Consider the following 13348-nt stretch of genomic DNA (forward strand, 5'->3'; position numbering starts at 1 on the left):
GGCTAATCCTTTGTCTATTGTTAAGTAAAACCGCACGTGCCATTACCTGCAAAAAAAGGGGTCGTATAAATTCTAATTGGCATCTGAGCGCGGATTAGTCCAACGTTCATAAAAAAGTAATATTTGAGCGAGTCCGACTCGCACTTGGCTGGTTTTGGATGAAAACACACACTTTGAGAACAAAACAGAGCCGGCAGGACAATCCGCGTGAAGTGTTCAAATTACGGGGAAATGAAAAAGGGACTTGTAAAGGAGGCTTTTATTTCGTAGCGATCCTCGTTTGCGAGTCCGGCAAGAGATTAAAGAATGCTTTTGTGAAACACGCACTGGTATGAATAAACGTTAGTTTTATTTGGGCGTGCCGGAAGCTGGAAACAAAGAGGCTAATGCAAACACCTAAATCATCTAGCTCTATCTGTATCGCTCTTGCATTATTAAAGTGACAGAGAAAAAGAAACGCTTAAATTATAAGATCATCTAGCTCTATCTGTCGCATTATCAAAGAGACAGAGAAAAGGATATATCGAATTTAGAAGCTGTTGGCACTTTTTGATTGATTGACTATTAGCACACTCTTGAACAAACAAAAGTTATGTACTTATGTGAATAACGGTACAGATGAAATAAATTATAAGTAACAGTCGTGTATGTGTGTGTACATATCACATTTCCTATTTTAACATGTACCGTATCTTATGTTAGTGTTGATATCTACATATTGCTTATTAAATACACAAGCACCTTTATAACCTACGTATACCTACCTATACTTATAGCCATCAAAAGAGAGCTCGAGAATATTCCCCATGGTAAACGGAGAACGTTCTCGAGAAAGTCACAACTGTAATTCTTGTGCACTTAGCTGGTTTATTTCAGGCGCAATTAGTGAGCGTACATTTGGTCTGTGCGTTTTTTTGCCCGCCGCGTTTCAGATCGCAGTGCGTGTCAAGGAAAATATCCGGAAATGTATCTTGAAAAATTCTAATTACTGAAATGTCACACTTCTCAAAAGCATTGTTTAGATCCGAACAAACTTTGACAACTTTAATAAAAAATATTAAAACTTGAATAGGCATCGTTTTCGAAGCTAAAGCCCCATTTAGACGGTCAAGACCTGCAAGCCTATTATGGATCGCTTTATCCACATTTATCCACGTGATAAAACAACGGTCACTTTTTAACTCTGCGGGATAGAAAGAGACGGACACCGTTTTATCACGCTGTCACGTAGACAAGAACGACCATCATATCCGTACTGCATAGAATTATTCGATACATTGCCAGAGACTGATTGGTCTAAACCAAGAAAAGTCTGCAATAATTATGACGTATATAAATAACGAAAAGGGGTCGAAAAGTGCTCGAGTGGACACCGCGGCAAGCGCAGCGTAGGACGTCCACCCACAAGATCGACAGACGACCTTGTTAAGTTCGCCGGAAGACGCTGGATGCGGGTCGCTTCCAACCGGCACGTATGGAGGTCCAAGGGGGAGGCCTATGTTCAGCAGTGGACGTCTTATGGCTGAGATGATGATGATGATGAATATACTGCGTGTGCTATCAAAATCGTTGCAGACTTGTCTTGGTTTTACTCTAACTACCGAATGAATTCAGTTGATCGACCAACCGCGATGTAACAAAAATTGCATGCAAGAGTTCATTTAAGGCGCGGTGTGTAGTAAAATGCGCTTTTTTATAACCATATTTACAGACTTTTACAAGGATTTCATGCATTATTTTCTAGTATGTATAACTTTAGTCCTTGACCTACGTTACTGCTTGTCAGAAATACAACGGCTCATTATTTTCTCGATAGAATCTTAAGTTGAAAACATGCTTAAAGCTGTCTTTTGATCCATATTTTAGAAGTACTACGACGAAAATGGATATGAAACTTACCTCATTCGATAGGTTTTAAGTAAATCTTCGTTATTGCTGGTCCTTTTATTGATACGTTAATCTTTTCATTCATAATTTTATGAATTCAACTTTTGCCTACTAAATTTCACCCTACGCGGCAATACCTTGCGCCCATTCCCCGCGCCAGTACGCCCGTGGCCACTGCCAGCGTCGGACCTATGCTAGTTTAGTGGACGTTTCATAAAATTGGTAACCACTGTATAAATATGCAAATATGTTATACACACAATGTTTTTCAACATACTTACGAAGAAAAGCAAAATAATTCTTAATTACTGTGACATTTCAGACATTTGCCCGTCATATTGTCATTTTATAATAAGTTGAGAAGCAAAGGCACACACCCATCTAACCAATCCGGAATTCAGTCACGATTGATAAATTGTGTAAACATATTTTATTAAAAGCTATTAAATTAATCAAATTGAATCATTTTTAAACATATGTGTACGGGATTCAAATACCTATGTGGGAGTGTTTAGACTGTTTAGTGTATGGTGGTAACCATTTCACCGCTTTTAGTTTCCGAGTTACCTACATGCGTTTTAAGGGAAGTGGTCGAAAAATGCCTAAAATGGTTTTGTGTTTAATATTAGGTAAGGTAGAAGTACTAGTGCTCGACGCTGCACTAGTATTCGACATGGGTATAGTGTGTAGCTTTCAAATAGAGCTCGACGGCTAATCCTATTGTCTATTGTTAAGTAAAACTGCTCGTGCCACGTGCCACAACCACCTGCATAAAAAATACGTACTTCGGTTACTGAGTGCCGGCGAGTCGAACGCTACAGAACCAGTCTAAAATGTGTCATCGAGATGCGTAACAAAGGCGCGTAATCGGAGAGCGCACCTACACTGGTTTTTTGAGCGTTGGCCTAGCCCGCGCTCAGGTGCCAAATAAAATAATTAAGACCCTTTTTTGCAGGTAAGTAGCACGTGCGGTTTTACTTAACAATAGACAATATGACTAGCCGTTGAGCTCTATTTGAAAGCTACACACTATACTTTATGTCAAAGTAATATAGGTTAAATTTGAACGGCGACGATCTTTTCTGTATTCAAATTTAATTCTTGTCACTTTGACATAAAGTGGGCGTGTCGAATACTAGTGCAGCGTTGAGCACTAGTACTTCTACCTTATTTCCGCCAAGTCCGTACCGTGCTACATGGAAATTAATTCCAAAAAATGCTGTTTTTATATACCACACTGGTGGCAAGCAAGCATACGACCCGCATTCACCATAACCTATGGACGCCTGCAGCTACGGGGATGTGACACATCATGCCCAATGTTGATTGATTTTATATAAAATAAAAGTCCTAATATATAAAATAAGCTTTCATAAGTAATAGTTAGGTACTGATTTTTAAAAAGCGCTTTTCAATTAAAAGACATGTCAAGTACTTTCTAATGCTAAAAAACGAACTACAGTATTCTTCCTTATTTTCAATACCTACTTGCCCGAAATTGACTTCTAGAATTAGACCAAGTCTACGACGATTTTGATTGCACACGCAGTGCAAGTGTTAATCATAATTTCATAAAGGTTTGTCGTTCAAAATAACACTTGCACTGCGTGTGCAATCAAAATTATTGCAGAATTTTCTTGGTCTAACTCTATTATATTTTTAAGGTAAGGAAGTACTAATTTCTGTCTCATAATAATTGTGTATAATTTGATTAGGTTCTTAGTTTGTCGGGGTATACTCTCATATTGTATATAATTTCATTGAGTACTCATTAAAATACGAATTTGCTAATAAACCTTATTCGATATTAATTGCCGGAAAAAATCCCGGAACTGACAAATCAGAATATTCAGAATACCGATGGCGCCAGAATAGGGATGTAGACGTGCTGCGCGGGAATGGTGCGGTGCGCCGCGCGGGGCGCCCGCCCGCCTGTTCTACCACTCGTCTGCTTCACCCCCTCGGAAACGTAAAACTCAAATATAAGAGCGCCAATGTAAAATATAAATATATTATTAGGACATTTTTTTTACACAAATTGACTAAGCCCCACGGTAAGATCAAGAAGGCTTGTGTTGTGGGTACTCAGACAACGATATATATAATATATAAATACTTAAATACATAGAAAACAACCAAATATCTGTATCATAATACAAATAAATGCCCTTACCAGGATTCGAACCCGGGACCATCGGCTTCATAGGCAGGGTCACTACCCACCAGGCCAGACCGGTCGTCAAGAATGTGCTTCCCAGGTGCTTCCATGTTTGGTGAACGCGCAAATTTTGGAATGATTTACACGAAAACATGATAAGGTTAACGTACTAGTGTTCGACATGCTAATGCCCAATAGATGCTGTCACCTCTATTGACAATGACTTAAGTTTCAAGATATGTACAGGGACCGCGTCGAGCACGTTTACCATAAACACGTGAATGATTTTTCGAATGTCCTTTACCATTGTTTTAATCAATATGACGCCATATTCTTCTATGTATAAATTATGAAACTTATGTTCTATCGTTACATCATTAGGGTTCAAAATCGCATACACATTTAAGTACTAAGAAACCTGTTACTCTTTAGAAACGTAACAAATGAGAGGGTAGGGTGGCATCATAGACTAGGAATCCTCTAGACGGAGCTTAGAGCAATTATTTCATGAAACCGATGCTGCCAAAAATACAGGGGTGCGGGGGACGAGGTGAGTGAGTCCCGTGCCGTGATTAGTCCGTTCAAAGACAATTGTGTCACACAAAGACATTTGATCGAAAATGGAGTAAAACTACCGTATATTTGTGGTGGATGGAAGACGGGGTAGTGGACATCATCATCATCATCATCATCAGTGGACATCCACCAACCCGCTGCGTGGACACTGTAAAAAAGCCGTGCCAGGGATCTACACAGGCGCATTATTAGGAAGGCAGAAAATCGTGCAGAATGGAGAGCCTTGGTGCACAAAATAACGACCTCATGTGGTCGCGACCCCCAGTCATGAGGAATCGAGGAAGAAGAAGATTTGTGGCAGAGGGGGTAGCGCTACTATGCTATGTCAGGCGTGGTTCACTCCGCGATTTCGTCGCTTTGCTACAGGTAGCTAAAAGTACATCCGTTCGACCCCAATTTTGGGGTTTGCCATAAGCCGCGCGTGGCGCTGTCGCCACCTAGCGGCCATATCTGTGCTGACCGTGACAGACGCGTTTTGTTAGAGAGTGAGTGTTCTGTACCTAGTACTATTATTTATTCTGTGGCTATGTCTAGAGGATTCCTAGTCTATGGGTGGCATCCTCTCTATGCGGTACTTGAGACGCGCAATTAGTGTGTGCGGGACTCTTTTGCGGTTTAAGGGTAGTTTGTTCAAAAAGGGTTGCAAGTTGGGAAGTTTCTTAAGCCGCTGCAATGTTTCGAAGTATTTTAGAGAGGTTGACCACCTGCCGCCTTATTTACTGAAATATTTGAAGAGCTGATTTAATAATCTTTAGGGCCACCCCACATCTAGCGTCCCTCGAGCGTCGGCGTCTGGTCAGCGCCACTCAGCACTATGGAAAATGACGTCGCTGCGCAGTTGCGTCGACGTTGCGACGAGCAGCGGCCATAGAATTGTAGACGCCGACGCTCGAAAGACGCCAGATGTGGGGTGGCCCTTACTGTATAGTGTAGGTATACTAGGGCTCGCAAACAGTTTTATTTTTCAAACCGTTTTCGCTCGCTAGGGAACGAAAAGGATTTCTTTTCTGTTGAGATATAACTCCGTATATAACTTATATAGCTCCATCCTTTAGCAAATCAGTTTAGGTCCTAAACAGAATCGCAATAAGGACATCATGGTAAGGCCCCAGTTTATTATGCCAAATACGTTCGTCTTTCGTTTTTATGGGTTTGAAGGATGACTCTAACCAGGTAAATTTATAATATCGAAGCAAGATAAAATGAGTACATATCGCTATCTCTTTCAAAAGTCAGAGTTTAACCGGTTTTATATCGTTCCTCGCAAACCACACAATTTCGTTCTATCTCCTTAACATTTTTTGTTTCGCGTTCCATCAATTACCGGTTTTGAATTAACGAAATAATAAAGGTACCTATACTCGTATGTGTAAGGGTTTTGGAACGATGTTAATGTTGTGATGTGTTGCTTGAACGAGTTTAGATTTGATCTAATTTTGACATCATGCCAGTGCAACTCGGTCGCATTATTATATTTTAGTAGCAAAGCAATCACAGTTTTTTTAAGTTCAAAATGGACAAGAACTTTCTTACTTCGATGCGATTTATTAGAGTCAGAAAAGTGAGTTCGATTTAGGTACAAATAATAGATTTAATTATTTATTAATTTCATTTAAAACTTTCGCGTTTTGAACACATATTATTATAACGGATTATTGACAATAATTAACATTATGTGTAGTGGGTGGTTTGAAAATGTGATGTCTACCCCAAACTTTTTCATACACTTTTCGTTGGGTAGTTGAACAAATCTCTGTTTGACATTTTGCGTGCATTTTGCTGGGACATCAGTTAGCCGCGACCACGACCAGTGAAACCTGTTTCGAAACGTCGGTAAATAAAGGTAATCAAATAAATTCGTGATAGGTCTATAAACTTTATTTCATTTTGTAAGCAAAAATATTGTAAACGCCAACTCATCATTAAAGGGTAAAACCCTTTAAAATGTATTATTATTTATATCAATTCAGCATACCCGATAATATAATTAGATACGACCTTAGAACTCCTCTAGACTTAAAATTGCGCATAATTTTGTAGCACAATTTGCGTAATTTATAAGTACCATATTTGAGTTATATTGCCCTATTAAGTACCTAAATTACCTAAAATGTCAAGTGTATATTAAATAACACTTATTTAAGTGCCTTAACGAGTCTTAAGAGCATATAAACAAAGGTCCTTGAAAATACAAAACATCAGTCAGGACCCTTGTCTTGGCGGTTACAATGTGATAGGTATATTTTATATTAAGTATACATAGAATACTATAATCATCATCATCGTTATTCTTGGGTGACATTGTCACTGCGTGACAAAACCCCTTAAAAAAAAAAGATTAAAAAAAATCGTTATTCTTAAGAGCCTGGCTCTTATCGGTGAAGTAATCGCCATTCCGTTCTTCTCTCTGCCACTGTTTTGAGCTCCTGATACGTCACTACGTTGATTTTCTCTTTGGCCTGGTCCAAATACGCACGTCTCGGTCTTCCTTTGGCTCTCTGTTTTTAAGGGGCCCACTGATTAACAGTCCGCCGGACGGTATCGGCCTGTCAGTTGTTTGGAACTGTCAAAATTTTGCTCTAACTGACAGGCCGATACCGTCCGGCGGACTGTTAATCAGTGGGCCCTTTTATATTCTGCCTTCAATTGTGCTTCACTTATAGACGTTATGTAAGTATATCGTGACGTATCGGGTGCCCCAACATGTTTCCCCTTCTGTTTTCAATTGTTCTCAACAGAGATCTCTTTTCACCTACCAAATTTAATACTTCCGTATTAGTTTCCCTCTCTTTCCAGCTTATACCTTCCATTCTTCTCCATGTCCACGTTTCAAAAGCGCTCGATCAGTCTCTAATAATAACTTATGTTAAACGTTGTACAGTCGCCATCAGATATATCGGAGCGGCCAAGGTGCTCACAAATATCTGAACACGTCTCTATTGTAAAGGCGTTAGAGTGCGTGTTCAGATATTGTGAACACCTTGGCCGCTCCAATATATTTGATGGCGACTGTACCTCTAAATTAAAATAGTGACATATTTTACCTATGTATTACCATTTAAATTACTTTCCTTCCACTGTTAGAAAATGTTATGATTGCTACTAATTGCGTTATTTTAACGTTTCACGAGCTAGAGCTTAAATTAGAAAAAAACAACGAGCAAAGTTTGCAGCAAGCTTAAAAAGACTCCTGTAAGCCTTTTATGTTCCTTATTAAAATGCATTGCCTTTCATGTGTTGCTCCAGCTCTTGACCTAGTTTATGCTTAGTAGAACAGTGCTTATAAAGAAAATAAATAACGTTATTCAAGATCCTAGAAAAACAACGTTTCAAATTTATTTTCACAAACTTGGTTAAAGTACAGATTTACATCAACGAATTGCTCTAAAGCTTCAGATAATATAATTATTTGTACTAGTATAATAATAATAATTTACTTTTATATTCATATTATAAACTAGCTGTGCCCGCGGCTCCGCCCGCGTGGAATTCGGTTTGTGTCAGTAAGCTGCAAAATATATAAAAAAAACCGGGCAAGTGCGAGTCGGACTCGCGCACGAAGGGTTTCGTACCATAATGCAAAAATAACGGAAAAATTTGCAAAAAAAAACGGTCACCCATCCAAGTACTGACCACGCCCGACGTTGCTCAACTTTGGTCAAAAATCACGTTTGTTGTATGGGAGCCCCATTTAAATCTTTATTTTATTCTGTTTTTAGTATTTGTTGTTATAGCGGCAACAGAAATACATCATCTGTGAAAATTTCAACTGTCTAGCTATCACGGTTCGTGAGATACAGCCTAGTGACAGACGGACGGACGGACGGACGGACGGACAGCGAAGTCTTAGTAATAGGGTCCCGTTTTACCCTTTGGGTACGGAACCCTAAAAATAATAAATTGCATTACGCTGTATTTATTTTTATTCAAAAAATTATAACATTTATAATTTCGGCATGATAATTTCTTAAAATAATTCTCTCTTCTCTTAAAATAATCTTATTGTTTTATACTTTTAAGAGCGCGATTTGTAGTAGTCCGACTACGCCTGACTCTTTTAGTATGAGAAAGTCGAAGTCGCCGTCGTCGTCGCCGTACCCCCTCATCTAAACTTAGAGTTAATTTGGCAAAAACCTTCCTCGGTGGCTATTCATGGCACTACGTATTAAATTCAGCGCCATCTGTTACCAGGGTACTCAATAGTGGTAGCACATATTTGAAAAAAGTTTGCCTCTCCTTCCTAAGTAGCGCCATAAGATTCAGGGGCAAACTTAAATCAAGCGAGTATTGTGGCTACCCCCCCTTTTAAGGGTTGAATTTTTATAGCCTATAACCTGGCCGGAGATATTCTCGACAGATTAGGAAAGTTTGCATCAAAATCCGTTCAGCCGTTTTCACGTGATGCGCGTTCAAATAAACAGACAAACAGATAAACAGATAAACAGACAAACAGACAAAAATTCTAAAAACTGTTGGAACGTGTTCTGTTATCGATTCTAAGTATCCCCAGCCAACTTTTTTTCAAATATCTTCCATGTACAGACTTTCGACCCTCTACAGCTTTATTATATGTGCCTGTGACCTAGCCTAAGAAGAAAGATAAATAAAGAATATAATACGAGTATAATACCTGCTATCATTATTAAGTGTTTGTTGCTATAATTCGTTTTTAATAGCATTATAAAAAGACCCATTATCTTGACGTGTCTTTTTGTCATATTATGTACCTATGTGAGTAAGAAGCGAATCGGTATCATGTAAGGTCTACCCATCTATAAATATAAACAGTAAGTCATTGCTTGATTACGTAGTTTGATTGAAGTGTTCCCTATATTTTGACATGGCGCAGTCGGTAGGATCCGAACCTACGCTCCCAAAGGGAATTTGATTGCCAATCAGAAAAATTAAATTTAAAAAATTAAAAAAAAACTATTTTATAAAAATCAGTAACTATTACTTATGAGAGCAAAATAATATAAATAATCGTTTGTGATTTACAATTGTTACATATTTGCCGTGACTTATTTTTCAAATGTGTTTTTCAATAAAAAGACACGTCAAGATTGTTTACCTTTTTTCTACACGAATAAAGTATATTTGAGCGTTGATAGCCAGGTCGAAGAAAATAAGCTGTTATGTAGGATTTTAAATTGCTAGACCGAATTACTGGACGGCGTTAGTTGAAAAAAAAAATCGTAAAATAACCGTAGGTTTAATTACAAAAATTATAGTTTCTATTAAAACCGTTATCACATAAAACTTGCGCTCGTAACCGTCGGTTAACTTTTCTTGATTAAAAATATGAATTAATCGGTTGGTTTTTCCTAGTCGTAGCTGAGCGCTGGTAGCCTAGCGGTAATAGCGTACGATTTTCAATCCGAACGTCGCGGGTTCGAACCTCGGCTCGTACCAATGTGTTTTTTGGACAATATGTAGGTACGTAATTTCTGGGTTCAAAACTCTCTGGGCTAGAAGGTCAGATGGCAGTCGCTTTCGTAAAAACGAGTGCCTACGCCAATTCTTGGGATTAGTTGCCAAGAAGACCCCGGGCTCCCATAAGCCGTGGCAAAAAGCCGGGACAACGCAAGATGATGAAACTAGAAAATCAATATGTGACGCCGAAAGTGAAATCAATCTTAAATACAAACATCGCTCAGCCGGCAAACCGCTTTTTCCTCGAATTCAAGCTTGGCTAGCATCGGCCTCGTTTCCCTGAGGGCATGCCGACCTTTCCACCCGGCCTCGCAAAAACGGCACAACGCCACAGTACTTCCACTTTTCATAGGCCTTTATTACGTAGCAACCGCGACCATCAGTCAAGTTTGCCCATCTGCTGTCACATCTGTGCCTTGCTCTATCTAAAACGTTTCACTTTAACGCTTCTGTGGGATTCATTCGTCATTTTACACGGGTCAAAGGTTCATTCGATCTCTAACAAAACGCGTCTATTGCGACAGATATGACCGCAAAGTGACGAGAGAGCAGAGGGCCTACCGCGAACCACGTTCGACGTGTTGCCTCCTTGTCACACTTACGTACGAATTTACAATTGCGACAGAGAGGCAACACATCGAACGTGGTTCGCGGTAGGCCCTCAGGCGTCCGTTCCGTCGCGGTGCGCGGCAGCCAATACTGCTAGACACCAAAACTGGTGTGGGCCGTATGTACCTACCTACTTGTAGACACGACAAATCGTGGAGTGAGCCACGCCATGTTTTACCACAACCACACAAATTGGGCCCGATTCGGGTTATGAAATAGACATCTATTAGACATCTTTTAGACATCACCAAGATACGATAACGATATGTTTAAGATCTAACCTGTCAAATTAGACATTTGCGCGATTCTCGAGATACTCTTTAACGATTTCCACAGGATATGATTTAGAGATCTAATTCACATCTAATAGATATTTTACTCTATCTAACGTAAAAGTGACATTGGTTGCCCGAATTGCGCTGCAAAAGAGAACTAGTTAATATCTAAACTATAACGTATCTAGAATGGAGTACCTACGTGTCGTCTCTTCTGAATATCTTGAATTTCGAATACGGCAGATTATTTCGAGTTGGAGATACCTAAGCTGTAACATATTTTTATCCCATTTTTTTCTTTTAATCCTTTCTACAATTTAAAAATTCTAGGCGAAAAGAGGACTTCTCTTTCTAGGGTTCTGTATTCAGCAAGAAATCCTTTCTATTTCGCCATGCCCGGTCTATCTGTCTGTCCGATCCCTAAGGAATACTAGAAATGTACCGTCGAGCCGTCTCGTTCAAGTACTTGGTTAAATTATTACATGCAATGCGTGAGTTAAACATAAATACTAACACAAACGAACGTGTACCTACAAAAGCTAGAATAGGCTTTCTCTCAATGTTTACTTCTGAACCTAGCCCTCACAAAACTTTATCAGCTTTTCAGCACGCAAACGTGATAAAACTCTCTATTTTTCATACAAAATAAATATTAGCTTCAATGGACGCCATCGCCACGCCATATAATTGTGATTGACGTTGCTTGTCACACCTTAAACATAACAAAATTCGCAATACATTGCGTCTCGGAATAAACTTTAGAGTGTATTAAAAATCAAACCACAAGTTATTTTTAAAAGTCGCTGAACAAATGTTGGTCAGTATGAGGAGTACAGCCTACAGTTTAATTTTTTGGACCCCATCTCTGTTCAAGAAGCATGTTTAGGTATTAGACTAAGTAGACTGAGTTACCGAAAACTTTTTACCGTCAAAGCAGAAAAATCACCCGATTTGATGACCCAAGGTATGAGAAATTTTAGACAAAATAATCTTTGACAAAAAGACCGACTGCATTTTACAGTTTAAAATGGGACCAACTAGAAACTATGCCCATTCAAAAATAAAAAGATATTCTTCGGTGCTAGTTTAAGGCTACAAATATAATGACCACCAAAAAATACTTATGTACCCTAAATAAAAAAATCATACTTACCAAAAAAAAATACTGAACACCAAAAAAATAAGGCCTAAAAATACAAAAGTACCACCGTCTTAATTACGACTGCCCTTCAAATTGTATTCAAATACCAAATATATTGAATGACCACCAAAAATCATTAATGATCACCAAATCTTGAAGGCCAAATTAATGCGATATTTTCACCTAAATAAACCACTATGATTACCAAAAAATGTATACATATTACCAAATAAAGTAAACTGATGCCAAAATTACTAGCCCCTCCCGCTCAACCCCCCCGTACCTCGCACCGCATACCTACCTAACTTAACCTACTTTTCTAGTAGCATTTCGTTATGCTACTAGAAAAGTAAGTTAAACTGCTATCAGTTAAGTGGGTTAGGTAAGGTTAGCACTGCGACCCTTACAAAAACGAAATGCTACTAGAAAACTGGGTTAGGTTAGGTTTGAACTGCGACCCATACAGAAACGAAATGCTACTAGAAAAGTGGGTTAGGTTAGGTTTGAACTGCGACCCTTACAGAAACTATCAGAAAAGTGGGTTAGGTTAGGTTTGAATTGCGACCCTTACAGAAACCAAAAGCTACTATAAAAATGGGTTAGGTTAGGTTTGAACTGCGACCCTTACAGAAAAGTAATGCTACTGGAAAAGTGGGTTAGGTTAGGTTTGAACTGCGACCCATACAGAAAATAAATGCTACTAGAAAACTACAATTTTGGTGGTCATTTACTATTTTTGGGTTTACAATGATTATTTTGGAGTAATTTGCTTTAATAGGATAGCAAGATTTAAAAATTTGGTTATAATTTTACATTAAAATGGAGTTCTAATTTTGGTGGTCATTTACTATTTTTGGGTTTACAATGATTATTTTTGTGTCATTTTCTTTAGTAGGATAGCAAGATGTAAAAATTTGGTTATCATTTCATATTAAAATGGGGTTTGAAATTTGGTAATCATTTACTATTTTTGAGTTAATAATGATTACTTTGGTGTCATTTCCTTTAAAAGGATAGTAAAATGTAATAAAATTGGTAATCATTTCACATTAAAATGGTGTTATAATTTTGGTGATCATTCATTATTTTAGGGTGGTAAAATATATTTTTTTGGTATTAAATTTTACTAAATCTGGTGATCAGTTAAATAGCAGCCCTAGTTTAATAGGTACCCTATATTAATAACATACATTTAAAAAAAGGATTCCGACGAATTAAGAACCTCCTTTTTTTGAAGTCGGTAAAAAACGTAAGCTTGATCTTGTTTCA

At 38.4% G+C, this 13348-nt stretch overlaps 1 protein-coding gene and 1 long non-coding RNA gene across 2 annotated transcripts in view; one reads left to right on the forward strand and one right to left on the reverse strand.

Annotated features, from left to right (window-relative positions):
• The window catches only part of LOC134670642 (immunoglobulin superfamily member 10-like), a 477034-nt gene that overhangs the window by 258796 nt on the left and 204890 nt on the right, over nt 1–13348 (reverse strand). The gene's annotated exons all lie outside the window — the stretch shown is intronic.
• Nucleotides 1–13348, forward strand: part of LOC134670692 (uncharacterized) — a 128305-nt gene that overhangs the window by 61232 nt on the left and 53725 nt on the right. The gene's annotated exons all lie outside the window — the stretch shown is intronic.

The sequence above is a fragment of the Cydia fagiglandana genome, chromosome 14 (assembly GCF_963556715.1).
Source record: "Cydia fagiglandana chromosome 14, ilCydFagi1.1, whole genome shotgun sequence".
Classification (NCBI taxonomy): domain Eukaryota; kingdom Metazoa; phylum Arthropoda; class Insecta; order Lepidoptera; family Tortricidae; genus Cydia; species Cydia fagiglandana.